Source organism: Pleurodeles waltl, chromosome 11 (assembly GCF_031143425.1).
Source record: "Pleurodeles waltl isolate 20211129_DDA chromosome 11, aPleWal1.hap1.20221129, whole genome shotgun sequence".
Classification (NCBI taxonomy): domain Eukaryota; kingdom Metazoa; phylum Chordata; class Amphibia; order Caudata; family Salamandridae; genus Pleurodeles; species Pleurodeles waltl.
The window spans coordinates 470,569,268-470,586,964 of NC_090450.1; positions in this window are offsets into that span (position 1 = coordinate 470,569,268).

Consider the following 17,697-nt stretch of genomic DNA (forward strand, 5'->3'; position numbering starts at 1 on the left):
GAGACATTAATGACGGAGGGAGCTGCATCCCACATGGGCCTGGAGGCCGAATCCACCGACGGTGACGGCATCAGTGGGACAGAGGGCGAGGGGAGCACCACGACGGAGACAGGAGGGGACACTACCGACAGCGACTCCTCCTCCGATGGAAGCTCCCTGACAGTGGCGGACACCTCTGTGCCCACTCCAACAACAATTACAGCTGCCACCCCCTACCAGCACCACCCTCCCAGCAGCCCCCCAGCGTGTTTCCGATGCACGCTCACCCAGGAGGGTGGGCATCTCCTTCGTACCAGGCACCTCAGGCCCTGCCCTAGTCAGCCTGCTGCCCTCAGTGAGGAGGCTATTGACCTCCTGAGATCCCTCTCTGTTGGGTAGTCACCCATACTGAATGCTGTTAGACTTTTCATCCTTGGCGTGGTCTCCCTTAACTTTTTGCCTCTGTTCCCCAGGTTGTTGATGTGTGCTGGACTCTGATTTTACTGTTTTTGTTACTCTGGGCACTTTACCACTGCTAACCAGTGCTAAAGTGCAAGTGCTCCTGTTTAAAATGTGTACGTAATTGATTCTCCATGATTGGCATATTTGTTTTACTGTTAAGTCCCTAGTAAAGTGCACTAGAGGTGCCCAGGGCCTGTAAATCAAATGCTACTAGTGGGCCTGCAGCACTGGTTGTGCCACCCACACAAGTAACCCTGTAATCATGTCTCAGACCTGCCACTGCAGTGTCTGTGTGTGTATTTTTACACTGTAAATTTGACTTGGTAAGTGTACCCACTTGCCAGGCCTAAACCTTCCCTTTTCTTACATGTAAGGCACCCCTAAAGTAGGCCCTAGGTAGCCCCAAGGGCAGGGTGCAGTGTATGGATAAGGTAGGACATATAGTAATGTGGTTTATATGTCCTGACAGTGAAATACTGCCAACTTTGTTTTTCACTGTTGCAAGGCCTGTCTCTCTCATAGGATAACCTGGGGGCTACCTTTAAATATGATTAAAGTGTAGATTCCCCTAGAGAGTAGATGGACATGTGGAGTTTGGGATCCCTGAACTCACAATTTAAAAATACATCTTTTAGTAAAGTTGATTTTGAGATTGTGCGTTTGAAAATGCCACTTTTAGAAAGTGAGCATTTTCTTGCTTAAACCATTCTGTGACTCTGCCTTGTTTGTGGATTTCCTGTCTGGGTCAGTTTGACAGTTGGGTTGTTTTTCACCTCGCACTAGACAGTGACACAAAGGGGGCTGGGGTGTAACCTACATTTCCTGATTAGCCATCTCTGCTAGGAGGGAGGGGTGGAGTGGTCACTCTTATCTGAAAGGACTGTGCCTGCCTCCGACAATGCCGGCTCCAACCCCCTGGTGTGTGTCTGAGGCCTTGCCTGGGCAAGGCAGGATTTCACAAGTAGGTGTGAGTCCCCTTTGAAGAAAGGTGACTTCAAAGACTAAAATGGGTATAAGAAGGGCACCCAAATCTACAGACTTTAGAAACACTTCTGGAACCAAGAGGAACCTCTGCCTGGAGAAGAGCTGATAGCTGAGGAAGAAGTGCTGCCCTGCCTGTGACTGTATTTTGTGGAGTTTTCCTGCAGTGCTGCTTCTGCCAGAGTAAGAGGGCAAAGACTGGACTTTGTGTGCCTTCCATCTTGTGAAGAAATCTCCAAGGGCTTGAGTTAGAGCTTGCCTCCTGTTGTTTGAAGTCTCAGGGACAGCAAAGACTTCTCTCTGCCAGCACCTGGAGTCTCTGGAGAGACTCCTGCCCCGACAAGTGGTGCGCTATCTAGTCCCTGGGCCCTTGAAAGGAAAGCTGGTGGAAATCCAAGGAAATCGACTTCGGACGACTCCGGACCCCCGCCGCTGCTGAATCCGGTGACGCCGCCTGCACTCGACGCCGTGACCTTCGCTGGAACGCGATGCTCTTCGCAGGCCCGATGCCGCAGCAGCCCCGCTGAAGTTCGCGACTTCATGGAAGTCGCCGCACCACGTCGTGACCAACGCCGCTCGAAGTGCACGGATTCAACGTTTCGCCCAGATGCCGCGATCTCCGACTTCGCGCATCGGCTTGTTCTCATTCTTCACCAAAGGCACTGTACTTGGGAGTCTACACGACTCCATGTCCGGCGCCGCTGGTGTCGGCTTGTTGGGAACGACTCCGTCACGACACCGTGTTAACATCTCATTGAAGCATTTTTGTTTCTAAGCGCTATTTTTGAGTTTAATCTCTAAAAATTCATAACTTGACTTGTGTATGTCGGATTTTTGTCGTTTTGGTCTTGTTTTGTTTAGATAAATATTTCCTATTTTTCTAAACCGGTGTTGTGTCATTTTGTAGTGTTTTCCTTAAGTTACTGTTTGTGTTGGTACAAATACTTTACACCTAGCACTCTGAAGTTAAGCCTACTGCTCTGCCAAGCTACCAAGGGGGTAAGCAGGGGTTAGCTGAGGGTGATTCTCTTTTACCCTGACTAGAGTGAGGGTCCTTGCTTGAACAGGGGGTAACCTGACTGTCAACCAAAGACCCCATTTCTAACAAATGCCATCCAGGGTGTAGCAGGGCATTTGCAACAAACAAATGCATAGCTGGAGGGCATTCACTCTGGCGTGGCGGCCCAACAGACAGCATTCCAGGTTCTGGCCTCCGCACTGATGGCAGCCACTGTCCCTTTCGCCAGCCTCCCCCTCCAACTTCCTCTACCCAGTCCCAATCCCCTCAACCCCAGCCTATCCCAAGCACACCTTCAGACCAGCAATCACCCAAACCAACAAACAGAAGTGGCTAAGGCAAACACAAGCACCACACTTCATCTCAAGCACCATCCACATGTAGACCCACCAACATCCACTGCCTCCACTGTGTCCCCCCTCAGCGTCCACCCCTTCCCAGTAGCATCTCCACTCACACCTGCATGCACTACATCCCCATCCACTACCTCCATCACCATCACGCCTATCACTACACGCCCCACATCCATGCACATGTCCCCTGTGTCCTCTCCCACTTTGTCTTTGACCTCTCCTCCCAAAGTACACAAACGCAAGCACACACCCACCCAACAGGCATCCACCTGTTTCCTCGCCACCCCTGACCTATTCCCTACCCCTCCCCCATCCTTCACCTTGGGCCAGGGTGACCAGAACTCAGCCTAGCCAGTGTGCCACCAACACCTGCCAAGGTCAAGAAGGGTCCGCCACCTGGCAAGGGCAAGAAGGGGACAGCATCCAGCAAGGGGAAGGAGGCACAACCGGCCAGCAAGGCCAAGTCAAAGACTCCAGCTGGCAGAAGCAAGGAGGCAACACCATCTGCCAAGGGCAGGAAGGGGCACAGAACACCAGCTATGGCACTTCAGCCGTCCAAGGCTGCAGGGGAAGGCCTGGAGGCTACCACCACAACTGCCAGCACCGCCACCTGCACTACTGCCAGCACCACCACCTGCCCTGCCGCAAGCAGCACCACTGCCAGCAGCAGCAGCTCCAGTGGGCATCCGTCCGAGGTTGCAGGTGAAGGCCTGGAGGCTATCACCACTACTGCCAGTATCGCCACCTGCACCGCGGCCAGCACCGCCACCTGCCACGCTACCAGCAGCACCACTGCCAGCAGCAGGAGACCCAGTGGGCAGCGGTCCGAGGCTGCAGGTGAAGGCCTGAAATCTACCACCATAATTGCCAGCACCGCCACCTGCAGTGCATGCACTGAGCAGCCATCACCACCGGAGAGCAGTGTGTAGTTGTGACTACATGGGCTACAGTGCGTCATGGCTCCAGCAAAAGCTGCCATTGTGACACCCAGACGAGAGACTGTGACCTTGCAGTCCAAAACATCTTCATCACAGGGTGCAATGCCCCCTCCAAAACCTAGTGGAAGAAGACAATCACTCAGCCCCTCCTTGCCTGGATGAAGCACACTGGGCACAAGGCCCACTCCAGAACCAGTGGAAGAAGGCATCCACTCAACCCCTTCTTGCCTGGATGAAGCACACTGGACACGCCCCAGGACCAAGCAGTAGGCAAACCCCCCACTTGAGAGACTGTGGCTTTGCACTCCCCAGGACCAAGCAGTGGGCATGGAGCCCTCTCCAGGAGCAGTGGCATTGTACCATCTTCCGGCTGAGGTGCCCCCCCATTTCCTGTCCCCCTGAGGTGCCTGTGTGTTTTCAACCTGATGCCCTTGCATTGTTCTCTCCGTATTGAGGCAAGAGTCAAGTGTGGCCTTGGCTTATGTGTTTTGGCCCAGTGGGCCAAGGACAATTTTTAAGTGGGCATTGTCCCGCCTTTTGTATATATTGTATATATTGTACATACCATTTTTTCTTTATGAACGTATTTCTAAGTATTACTAATATTACACTCATTTTACTCCATTCCTTTTGTCCTTGCATTATTTATGAGGGTTACGGGGTGTATATGTAATGTTGTTGCATGTGTTTGTGTGTATAGTGTTGGGAGTGAGGGTGGGGGGTGTTGCATGTTGCATGTGTGTGTCACTCCCCCCTCCCTTGTATGCTAGGTGCAGTACTCACCGTGGCCGTGGTCGTTCATGTTCCTGGTGTATGAGAAGATACACCAGCACGGGGATCACCTGCAACTCAGGCTCCTTGGCGTCCTGGTTCTTCCTTGACTGTTGCCATTTCCCTTCTGTGTTCTGTTTCCACCGTGCTTTTGATGTCATTGGTACCGCCCCGGAAAAGCTGGCGGAATGTAATGCAGTGGGCGGTACATTGTCTTCCGTCTGGCTGTTGGCGGTTACCACCGCAGTGTTTGTTGCTACCGCCGTGGCAGTCGGAGTGTTAAAGTGGCTGTATGTGTTGGCAGTTTCCACCGTGGTCATGATTCAATTTTTTTTCACCGCCAGCCTGTTGACGGTGTTACTGCCGCTTTATCACCGACCGCCAGGGTTGTAATGAGGGCCATAATGTCCAATTTCCAAGAACGGGTTTTTCTCCTTAAAGGAACTCCATCTTAGACAATTCTCAAAACTTAACTAAAAGTTACTGCATACTAACCTAGGAATCAAGTACTTAGCTTAGTTGTTCTGGGCGACTCAGAAGGTGAATGCAGGGAAGATGCTTGTGCAGGACTGCAACAAGCCCAGGCCCGACTCCGGTTCAGACCTGGCACTCAATGGGAAGCCTGTTTCAGTAGGGCATATGGCTCTCATGTAAAGGCTGGAACGTTCCAATGGAAACCTGGGAGAAAACACATATTAACCTAACAGATGTGACCTTTGCTGATGGCAGATGCAAATGACGGTTAGAATCAATCAGCCAAACAGTGGGAGCCAAGAGCATTAGCCTTTAGAGTCAATAGGCAGCACCAGTTGACGCCAAAACCAAGGCAGATAGAAAAATATGCCTAAATGGTTACATGCAATAGGTAATGGCAGATGGAGCTAATAAACTAGGAAATACATGCTAGTCTTACAAGAGTACAACCAGGGAGAACAATGGTACAGGAGATTCAAGGGGATGAAGAGCTCTGGGAGAGGAACAGTGATTTCCAGGAGGCTGTGAGGTGACACAATGGAAAAGCTACATGAGCCCTGTTTGCAAAACCCACAGAATAGGTGGCATAAGAGGGGTTCATGCCAACTACCATGTAGGGGCTCAAAGGTAACATTAAATCATCCTGCAACCAAAAGAGGTGGTTTGTTACATCTATAAGCAGGATGATTCAAAAGTGTGTGTTTGGCTTGGGAATCAACACTTTTTTGTACTGTGGGATGACCACTGCATCCTGTGCCATGTATGAGGGCCCATTTCAGGGTCCCGATGGCACTTTAAAAAATAAAATAAAATACTTACCTGTACTTACTTGGGATGGGGTCCCCCATCCTCCGCTGTCCCTCTGTTGTGGGTGGGGGTGTACCTGGGGCCTGGGGAGGTCTCCTGTGGGCTTATTCCATTGTGTTCCACCATGGAAATAGGCCCACAGGTCCCCTAACGCCTGCCCTGACTCAGGCATTGAAAAATGGGGCAAAGCAGGCTTTGCCCCATTTTATGATGCCTATTCCCTCCTGTGTACCATTTTTGCATGGGAGTATAAATAAGTTGTTAAGGCCATAGAGTCATTTTTTGAATGGGAACCCCTACCTTACATCTCATTAAGGCAAGGTAGATTTCCATATCCAAAAAAAGATGTTAACTCCATAAATTTGGTGCTAGACTACAGCAGCATATTGTTGTGGAATGAACCGGGAGGTCCTGTATGTCAGATGAGAATCCCCTCCAACTCGCCCCCCCCTCAGACAGGATTATCCCAACACCACTGCAACACAAGTGCCAGGTCTAGGCAAGGCTGTGATTACATGTTACCAAATCCTGACAGGTTAGTGTGAGGCCATCTGCCATATCCTGATTAGCCTTTGTGAGGGTGCATCTAGCACATCATGACGACCCGGGCAGGTCTGCAACTGTGAGCTTGTGACCTGCCTTGGGGGGCTGTAACTGCTGAATTTGTGAGTGGCCCATGGGGGCTGCACCTGCCAACTTTGTGATTCGCCCCTGTGAAAACTGCTATTGTAGGGCTGCAAATGCCAAGTGTCACAGGCCCTGTTGGAGGATTGACCCATGGTCCAGCTAGCCTCGGTCTGGGCTTCTTCTGCCATTTATAAAGACTACTTACAATTGGGCCAGGCAGGAATACAACACCTAATGACTGCTGCTTTGAGCACCCTCTAAAATGAGTCTGAGTGGACGCCAAAAAACACAACCCATCACCCATGGTGAAGATGCTTCATAACTGCCTGCTGGTGCACCGCTGTTCCTCAGAGTGTGCTGGAGTGCCCCAGAGTAACAGTGGCCTGAATGAGATCTCTGAAGGAACTGATTCACATGTGTAGGGGTAAGAAACTTGAAACTGAGCGCACATGCTGTTGGGGAGTGAGTGAGCTAATCCTGTGCTCAATTCACACCACTACTGTTTACCCCAGGAGATTGGTGGGGGTCGACTTAGATCCATCCTCAGAGCCTGGGGACCGCAGTGACAGAAAGGGAGCAAAGTGGGTGCAGCACTTGCTGACATAAGGCCCAGGGCACTGACTTGCTTTTCTTATAATTAGTGTGCAGTAATGAGTACTACTGTGTAATTAAAGTATTTTCTTTCTGAAAAGATAAACATTGGGCTGGACATTTAGGCCCATATTTCTACTTTTTTAGCGCTGCACTTGCGCCACTTTTTGACGCAAAAGCGGCACAAACTTACAAAATACAATTGTGTTTAGTAAGTTTGCGCCGCTTTTGCGTCCAAAAATGATGCAAATGCGGCGCTAAAAAAAGTAGAAATATGGGCCTTAATTTATTGAGTTGTTGATTGATTGTTATGCTCTGTGCTTAAACACTCCCATAATACCCACCACTGAGAAGTCTGTCACTTCTTTCAACAAAATCTTTTTATCATTTTTAAGATAGTCGCAAATTATGTAGCAAAATTAGCCAGAAACGTGGTCCCATTTACAGACAGTATTAACCAAACAGAAATTATCCCAATGGTACAATTATCAGTTAACAACAAGTTCAACATGGGAGTCAGTCAAGGAAACAAAGGATGTCGGGAGCCTACATATATCCACAGTCAATAGGCTACACAGTGGTACAGAAAGGTAGCTAGGTCAGATAGTTCCCATAAGAATTGGTCTTTCTTGATTCTGCAGCGTGCGAGAAAATATATATATTTTTAAAAACAAAACAGTTTCCTAAAAGAGCAACAACTGGAGCCCACTCTTTAAATTACAAGCAACTTCCCCCCTCCCAATCCTGACTCACCTCATCTAGCCAGGTGTCCCAGCATCACAGCTGCTGCCTGAATCAAATACAATCTGTGTGGTACATGACAGTAAGTGAAGCCAAGTGCTAGAGCTCTGGGTGCCGTGTGAGTTCAACCAACCATTGTATGACCCCAGTGCAATTCACGGTCCTAGGGCATCTCCGTCTTCCTCATGTTTCAGTGCTTGGTAGATCAGATAGCATTGCATCCCAGCTTGGGGCTAGTGAGTACTTGCACAGTCCCATATTCTCTTCTCTCCCCAGTGCCACCCCTTCCGCCTATGCCCACACAAGAAAGGACTATGTCCACGTTGCTACTGAGGTGTTTCTGGAGATTTCCACCTTTTGGTGATAAGATGCTTAGTCATCAAAATATCTAAGACTAGGAACCTACAGGTCGCTCATTACTTCTTGGCCCTAGGAAACATGCCCAGTATACAAGCTTCTGAAATTTGCAATGCCGGACGTACTGTGCAGTTCGAAAGCTGGGTTGATATGCCTAGCCAATAAGTGTGCAGGGAGGAGCAGACCCACAAATGTGGAGTAAGTCCGCTGCCACCAGAGTGCATCGGGGCAAGCAGCGCTGGTGCAGTGGAAATAACAATACATTTTGGTGGGGGTGAGATAGGCCCTTTGTAGTATATAAAACTGGATCAGGTGAAACTACTTGTTGCGTGGTATGTTAGTGGGGCTTAACAGGACTGCCTATTCCTTGTCTGACCAGGGCAGCTAAAGTCATCTTCTCAGCAAGTCTGGTTCAGTGTGTGCTTCTAAGGAGCTGGCCAGCCATTGTATCAGGCACCTACCCGATTCCATGACCTGCAGGTACTCTACCACTATGTGTATTGGCAGCTCAGTTGATAGGTCACCCCAGTGTCGAGTTAGTGATGCCAACAAGCAGTTACATAGGGGAAATTGTCCCAGTGGCAGGCCAGTGTCATCTATCAGTGTGTCAAAGAGGGGTCAGTATTTTATCGCCCACGTAAAGATCACCCAGTGTGTGTTATCCCAACGCATGCCAGGCCTGCAGTTCCACTGTGCATGTAGGTGTAGCATTTATGGGAGTACCTAGCAGAGCCAGCTCTGGTGCATAAGGGATAGTTGTGCATGTGAGGTAAAGACTTCAACAATAACAGTGGTGTGCAACACCCAATAACAATGATTCCAGTATCCAAGTTTGCCTAATTGGGTGGAACAATTGGGATATAGTGGACAGCGTCCAGGGTGGTAGAGTGGTAGCCATGTCTGAAAACTGTAAATGTCTCTTAGGTATAGGTGGAGATCGTCTGCATAAAGAGGAAAAACTTGCAGCCGGTCACCCAATGGAGTACCCAGGGTCTCTTGGTGACGCCAAAGGTTCACCACCAGCAGTTCCATTGCCAGTGAAAAGAGCAATGGGTAGAGGGGGCAGCCCTGCCAGGTCCCCCTACTGATCAAAATCAGCCCAGAAATGACAGAGACAGTCTTGACTCTAATCAAGGGTTCTTTGTACAGTAACTGTACTAACCGTAAAATAGGGGGGCCAAGACCACATTGGTGCAACACCTCAAACAGAAAGGGCCATTCCACTGAATCAAAGGCCTTTTCCAGCACTAGGCACCAGCATCAGGCCAGGATTATGTTGAGTACATCATTACATGGAAAAAATGCCTTCGATTCAGCGAAGTGCTACGTGCTGGTACACCCCCATTTTGGTACGGATGGACCAAAGTTGGAATCAGTTGTGCTAAACGAGCCACAAGACCTTTAGTTAGGCTCTTGTAATCTGTGTCAAGCATCGCTAGTGACCTATAGGAGACTAACTCCATTGGGTCTTTGCCAGATTTAGTGAGGGAACCCAATAGGGCTTCACACTGAGAGGCAGATAGGGTGGCGGCGGCCAGTGCCTCTCTGTATAGCTGCTGTAAGCAAGAACTATCAGGGGGGTGTAGGTTTTGTAAAATTTGGCAGGAAAGTCATTGGGACCTAGAGTCTTGCCTGTGGTGAGGGTGCGCATGATTTCCTGGATCTCTTTCGGCATCATATGGTCCTCCAGTTCATCTCACTGTTCTGTTGTGAGATGGGGCAAAGAGTGAGGAAAATAATCCATGGTGTTCCTCGAAGTTTGCCACCACAGTTGATTGATACAAGGATATGAATGTCTTGTGAGTTCCTCTTGTATCTCACTGTGGGTGTGAAGTAGAGAGCCTGTGGTGGAGCCCAGTGCCAGGATAGGGGTATCCTACCAGGATCAGCCAAGCTAAAAGTCAACCCAACCAATCAGCTGCTCTGTGTGTGCGAGTTGAGTGAACTGCATAATTGAGGCAACGCAATCTCTTCAGCAATTTCTGCCAAGTCCTGGGGTCATGGATCGCATGAGTCTCATGGTGCAGAAGTGTGTCTTCAATGCAGGCAAGGCCGCTTTCAACAGAATTCTGTATAAAATACTGTGTGCCCAGGCAGTGTCTACGCATGGTGACCTTAAAAGCATCCCATTCAAGAAGTCTTTTGGAGGCTGTGCAATAATTACAATTTAAATATTCAGTTACAGCAGCGCCCAGAGATGCTAGGAAGGGGTCGTCCCCTAATGCCCCAGGTCGTAGCCGCCAAGTGGGAATAACGGGAAAGGAATTGTCCCATGCCAATTGGAAGTATTGTGGGTTGTGGTCGGAGTGAGTCTGACCCAAATAGTCAGTGTGCAATACTGTGGATAGCAGATCATTTGTTAAAAGTATTCTGTCTAGCTGGAAGTGCAATTGCTGTGGTGCAGAGAAAAATGAGTATAACCTAGTTGCGGTGTTACACTGGTACCAGACGTCAATCAGATGCCTGTGCTGTTGCCAGTCACGCAGTGAACGAGTAGCCAGTAGCATGGGGGCAGTGGTCAGTGGTGGGGAGGATCGATCAAATCCCAGATCGAGAATTTCTTTTAAAGTCCCCAACTATTAGCCATGGGAGGCCAATCCAGTGAGACAGGATACCAGACAACCTAGGGAAGATAGGAACTTGTTCTGTGTTTGGTGCATGTATTGCCCCCAGTAAAAGCAATCGGCCATCCAAGCGACCATAGACAAACACATGGTGGCCCTCGGTATCGATGTCATGTTCGTCAGCTACAAAGGGGGTACCTAGTCAAATCCATATAAAAGCCATGCCGGTGTACGTGGAGAATTGAGTTGCAAACAGCTGTGTTCGCCAGTGCTGTGGCAGCCTAGTGATCTTTGGGGGTGATAGGTGTGTTTCCTGTAGGAGCGCAATTCGAATGGAGTGCCTTTTAAGGTATGAGTAAATGGAATACCTACGCGCAGGTGTATATATACCTCTCACATTCCATGTATGAACTTTGATGGAAATCATTGTTAGAGAAAGGTGACGTTAGGCTGCATACTGTCGTGGAATGTCCATGAAGGTGTCACACAACCATCAGCAAGGCAATGGGGGGCAGGAGGGGGGCCAGGCTCCATCTGACTAAGAACAAGTGTGGTGCAAAAAGTACATAAACAGCAAAAAACAGGAAATAGAAATACCATTAGAGCGGAGGGACAACTTGTATCTGCCCAAACCACTGAACTATGTAGTCTGGTACAACAAAAAATAGAGGAAGAAAGTACCTACAGGAAAGGAAAGTCAAGAGCCACCCAACAAAGGAAGTCCCTAAGGTAACAAATGTGTAGGCAATATCAGAATATATGACTTAGCAGGTTGCTTAGTGTTTATTATGAAATACATATGGAGTCCAAGTAATAAGTGCCATCGAAGGGCGAAGTTACGGGGGGGAGAGCAGGGAGGGGTTGTTGGTAGGAAGAGGAGGGAACAGCAATCGTGGCACCGTACATAGTATTTGGCAACTGTGAATAAAGGACACAGATGCACAAGCACAGTCAAGGTTCCAGGAGCATCAGGGAGTGATGACGTCCAGAGGTCAATGACAGTTCCAAATTCAGATTATATCATCTGCCATCTGCAGTATTACATCAGATGGAGCTGCAGAGTCCATTTCCGAGAGACCGTTGCTTAGAGAGCCCTGTACCAATAGGATCCTTATTAAGATCAGAAGCCTGTGCTGTGTCTCTGATGGCTGCTGCCGTTTGCAGGGCTCAACACCTGTCCTGTATAATCTGTTCTAGGTCAGGTGCATGGCAATTTCTGCTGCATTTTACACTTCGGCGGCGGCTGGAAATTGAGTCCTTTGATCTGCCCACAGCAGCCGGTGCTGATGGCCAGTGAGTCTGGCTTGTCGATTCCAGACACTCCCAAGCAGCCTCTGGTTCATCAAAGAACCGTGTCTTCCCCCGGGCAATGACTAGCAGTCGCGCTGGGAAAATAAGAGAGCATTTCATAGTGAGGTCATGCAGGTGCCTCTTCAATCCTCTGTTTTTGCACTGTCATGGTATAATCTAGGAACAGCATACTTTAGCATTTTACTTGGTAATGTCCGGGAGCGCTCTCGCTTTGAGTAATATAGTCTCTGTATACATACTGCAGCATACGAAACAGCAGTAGCCTCGGGTTTGACCCCGGTGTCGGAAGCCGCACCAGGACTCGGTGAGTGCGTTCAATGGAAAAGAACTGTGAGAGTGCTCCCGGTGGGACCAGACCGCATATCCACCATTCCACGTAGGCAATAGCATTGTTACCCTCCACCCCCTCCGGAAAGTCCACAACCCGAATATTATTTCTCCTGGAACGACCTTCAGCGTCGTCCCCTCTACGTTCCAAAATAGTCACATGATGAAGTAATGTCTGTACCAAAGGTTCCAACTGACGAGACTTTGGAGTGCAGTCATTCAGAGTGCGCTCCAAGGAGCAGATTTTGTCTGCCAGTTTGAGATGGTCCGCAGGGAGTAGGATGAGATTGGCGAACACCTTGTCGATTTTGTGTTCCAAGGAAGACTGCGTTTGAACCAGGGAGGTACCAAGGCCATCCACCGCCTCCAGGACAGCATCCGGTTTTCATCCAGTGGGCTTAGAAGACTCGGTACTGGGGACCTGGGAGGTATTGCCAGTTCTGGGTCATAGACATCCCATGGTGTCAGTCATGGATGGTGTGATGTCCAATCTAGTGCAGCTAAGTGAGTTATATTAGCCTGCTGAGTAAGGTCCTGCTTGCTAACGCCTGGGATTGTTGAATGGGGGGCAGCAGCATGAGCAGCCCCGTGTCACAAGATGGCAATGTCTTATAACCCGTGGTGATGGTATGAGCAAGCAAGGTCGGAGCACTTCGGGTGTCTAGACGAATGGTCCAAACAGTTCAAACTACCATGGCATGGGGGAGCCGCTCTGGCGGGCCTCCCCGTGTGTGACCACCTGTAGCTGCCTGCCCACTGACCGCTGCTTCCAGTGTGGGTTTGTCTGGCATCATGTCAGATGGTGATCCACACCCTGGAGCACTTCTCTCGTCTGGGTGCATGGCAGGTACACTGCCACAGCTACTGCTGCAGTGTCACAGCCCAGCATGATTTCTGACATCTTGCTTTCTCTGTCAGGTCCGGAGTGCGGCCACCAACAGCACAGGTCCTCCCTACTGTTCCGAAATCTGGTCCTCTGCACACGTCACAGGCATCAGGTTGCGGGACTCTCAGTTGTGTCAGGTGCAATCAGCTATGATGCAGCACCCTATGTGATGCCTGTGCACAGATTAAAACAGGATAATTAGGGCTTCATGGCAGAGCCCCGTTAGAACACATCCACTACCTTGGCTCTCCAGGCTATGCCCTTGAGAAGTCTGTGACTGATTGCCCTTGCTACCATGAGAGTCAAGTGCAGAAAGGGTTGTAATTTGCACAGTTTGTAAAGACATAGCAAGATGGACCCCAGAAAGTCAGAGGTTGAGGCAAGAGGCCTACTTGCCCCTTTGGCTACCAAGTGGTTTCTGATAATTCTGTTGCTCTCAAAGGCATCCTACTCCCAGCTGTCTTGTCCCTGGTGGTGCTCCATACTTCTGTGACAAAGTCCTCTTCCTCTCAACTGCTTGTCATTAGGTGTGCTCTACAATTCTGTAGCACTGATCTTCTTCCACTCAGCTGTTCTCTTCATGGGTGGTGTTCCCATCTGCGACAGAGCTATCTCTTCTCCTGGTGAACAGCACCTTCCAGGAGGGTCCAGGTGTTAGTGTCTTCTTCATGGTCCTCGCCTTCCTACTTGTTCCATGCAGTTTGCCCTTTTATAGGGCCTTGGTTATACCCATCTTGTCCCTTCTGGACTTCTTGGGGTCCTGAACTTTCCAGATAGTTATCTTTGATGAGTGGAATTCTGGTTCCTAGTCTCTTCCTAGTTTGGATCGCGTGGTTGAAGTCTGCATAGGCTGGTACTAATGATCTCCAAACCAAATATGCGTGACCACAGCTGTGGGACAGGGTCTGTGTTGCAACAAGTCCTCCATTTAAGAAGGATGCACTGCCACCTGAGTCCTTTAATTCATCCACTGGTTTGATAGCCCTTAATGATGGCTTGATGTGCATTGCACACTTGCTAACCACTAAGAAATAGTGATTCTGGACATTATGATTCCTCATTGTTTCCTACGCCGTTGGACATCGTGAAGACAGTACGCTCATCACGGTTCACCTTGGAGACCCTGGGGCACATGTACGTACCATTTTTCCTGTCGCAAACACCCGATTCATTTGCAACAGGAAAAAAACATTTTGGTATGTACAGAGCCTATTTTGTGATTCTGTAATCTATTTACCGAATTGCAAAATAGGTTTGCGAGTCGCAATTAGGAAGGGTTGTTCCCTTCCTAAATGCAAGTCTCAGTGCGATGTAGCATTGTTTTGTGACTGTGCATGCAGTCACAAAACAATCACAGTTAGCACCAGTTTCAAACTGGTGCTAACCCATTCGCAAAGGGGAATGGGTACCCATGGGACCCCTTCCCCTTTATAAATGGCAGCAAACATTTTTTTTCAGAACAGGCAGTGGTCCCAAGGACCACTGACTGCTCTGAAAAAATGAAAAAATAAACCTTTTCATTTTTGTTTTTGAAATGCATCTCGTTTTCCTTTAAGGGAAACGGGCTGGATTTCAAAAATAAAAGAGTGCTTTATTTAAAAGCAGTCACAGACATGGTGGCCTGCTTTCCCCAGCAGACCACCAATCCTGTGAGAGCAGCCATTCCCAATGGGGTCACAAATTGCGACCTTCCTCATGACTATTCATGAGGTAGGTCATTTGCGACCCCATTGGGAATCGCAAACAGTGTAATGTACACTGTTGTACATCTGGTTTTGCGACTCACTAAGACTCGCAGTTTGCGAGTCGCAAAAACGGATCTATGTACATGTGGCCCCTGGTCCTTTAGTAGCTTAGTGAGGACTAGAGCTTTGTAGTACGGAGTTTAGGTCCCAAAGATGATGCTGTAGTTCTTGTCAGCTAGAAAACCCTGGGCTAACAGGTTATCCTCCTTTCAAGGGTGTTATCAGGTCAATAGCACCAGTGCTGGCGGTGAGAGTGCATAGGCTCTGTGAGGCTGCATTATGGGCAGTACCCTCTCTTCTCTCCTGAGAGGTCAGCTCTTCCCTGAGCCCCGAATAATTTTACCTAACACATTCTTGCATGTATGGTCAGACTATCAGGCACGTACAGCCTTCAAGCAGGCAAAAAACCCTTTGCCTCATTGGTTCTTAAATTAGTTATATGTATTAAAGTAGGATACTTTGTGGGCAGTCTCTCTGGCCTTCAAGTATTAGGGAAATGGAGCCTTGCTTACTTATTTCAGAGAGGCTACATGAAAGACCTTACCATGTGCATTATGTTGTGTAAGGGGAAAGAGACCACATCCTTCTCCCAAGGAGTCATACTTGTCAATCATTGTACCTATTAAACTGGTGCCATGATTGCATTTATCATTTATGCTAGATTTATGTCACTGTCATTCCTGAAAATCCATCCCCTTGCTGTTTATTCTTCTCTCCTTTCCTATATCTCCTTACAACCTCTCAATTTCCTCACATATCTCCAAATTCCCTCCTTGTTTTCTTTCTAGTCAAAAGCCTAAAGCTCACAGCTCACAATGCTGTTTTAATTTTTCTTTTGTGACCATAGCCTTTTATGCAGAGGTGGCTCCTTCGCTATAGCAAAGGAGCGTTGCCCCACTGATGTGCCAGTAGCAGACAAATAAAACAATAGTTTGCAAAATGCATTAGCTCACCCTGGTTGAGTCATGTGGTCTTAAATTCAAAATAATATTATTGTAACAGTCTGGCCAGTATTGGCACCTTTTCTGTTGCATTAACTTTGTAAAAATTGCATTTTCAGAATTGTAACGTAAAATCTAACTTTACCAATAAAAGGGTTATGAATTACAATTTCTCAGACACCAAACATTATGTTCCTATCTGGTTCCAATCAAAGGTTGTCACTTTTGAAATCTAATAGGATTACCCAATGTTATACTATGGGATAGGTAGGCCTTGCATTAGTGAAATAAGAATGTAAGAGTTTTTCACTACCAAGACTTGTAAAACCTAAAAGTACATGTCCAAACCTTTAAATACACTGCACCCTGCCCTGTGGGCTATTCATGGTCTAACCTAGGTGTGGCTTATATTTTTTTAAAGGAAGGGTAAGGCCTGGCAACAGGTTTATTTTGCCAAGTCGAAACTGCAGTTTTAAATTGCATTTTAATTTACACACCCTGGGAACATGCAGTTCCACTTTACTAGGAACGTACAAGTAAATTCATTGTGCCAGTTGGGTGTAAGGCAAATCCACCATGTTTGAAGGAGAGAGTATTAGCACTTGTAAGGAAATGCCTCCTTGGCATGGTTACCCCCTGACTTTTTGCCTTTGCTGATGCTATGTTTTGTATTGAAAATGTGCTGAGGCCTGCTAACCAGGCCCAGCACCAGTGTTCTTTCCCTAACCTGTACTTTTGATTCCACAATTGGCACACCCTGGCATCCAGATAAGTCCCTTGTAAGTGGTACCCCTGGTACCAAGGGCCCTGATGCCAAGGAAGGTCTCTAAGGGCTGCAGCATGTCTTATGCCACCCTGGAGACCCCTCACTCAGCACAGACACACTGCTTGCCAGCTTGTGTGTGCTGGTGAGAACAAAACGAGTAAGTCGACATGGCACTCCCCTCAGGGTGCCATGCCAGCCTCTCACTGCCTATTCAGGTATAGATAAGTCACCCCTCTAGTAGGCCTTACAGCCCTAAGGCAGGGTGCACTATACCATAGGTGAGGGCACCAGTGCATGAGCACTGTGCCCCTACAGTGTCTAAGCAATACCTTAGACATTGTAAGTGCCGGGTGGCCATAAGAGTATATGGTCTGGGAGTCTGTTTTACACGAACTCCACAGCACCATAATGGCTACACTGAAAACTGGGAAGTTTGGTATCAAACTTCTCAGCACAATAAATGCACACTGATGCCAGTGTACATTTTATTGTAAAATACACCACAGAGGGCACCTTAGAGGTGCCCCCTGAAACTTAACCGACTATCTGTGTAGCCTGACTGGTTCCAGCAGCCTGCCACACTAGAGACATGTTGCTGGCCCCATGGGGAGAGTGCCTTTGTCACTCTGAGGCCAGTAACAAAGCCTGCACTGGGTGGAGATGCTTACACCTCCCCCAGGCAGGAGCTGTAACACCTGGCGGTGAGCCTCAAAGGCTCACCCCTTTGTCACAGCACCGCAGGACACTCCAGCTTAGTGGAGTTGCCCGCCCCCTCCGGCCACGGCCCCCACTTTTGGCGGCAAGGCTGGAGGAAACAAAGAAAACAGCAAGGAGGAGTCACTGGCCAGTCAGGACAGCCCCTAAGGTGTCCTGAGCTGAAGTGACTCTAACTTTTAGAAATCCTCCATCTTGCAGATGGAGGATTTCCCCAATAGGATTAGGGATGTGACCCCCTCCCCTTGGGAGGAGGCACAAAGAGGGTGTACTCACCCTCAGGGCTAGTAGCCATTGGCTACTAACCCCCCAGACCAAAACACGCCCTTAAATTTAGTATTTAA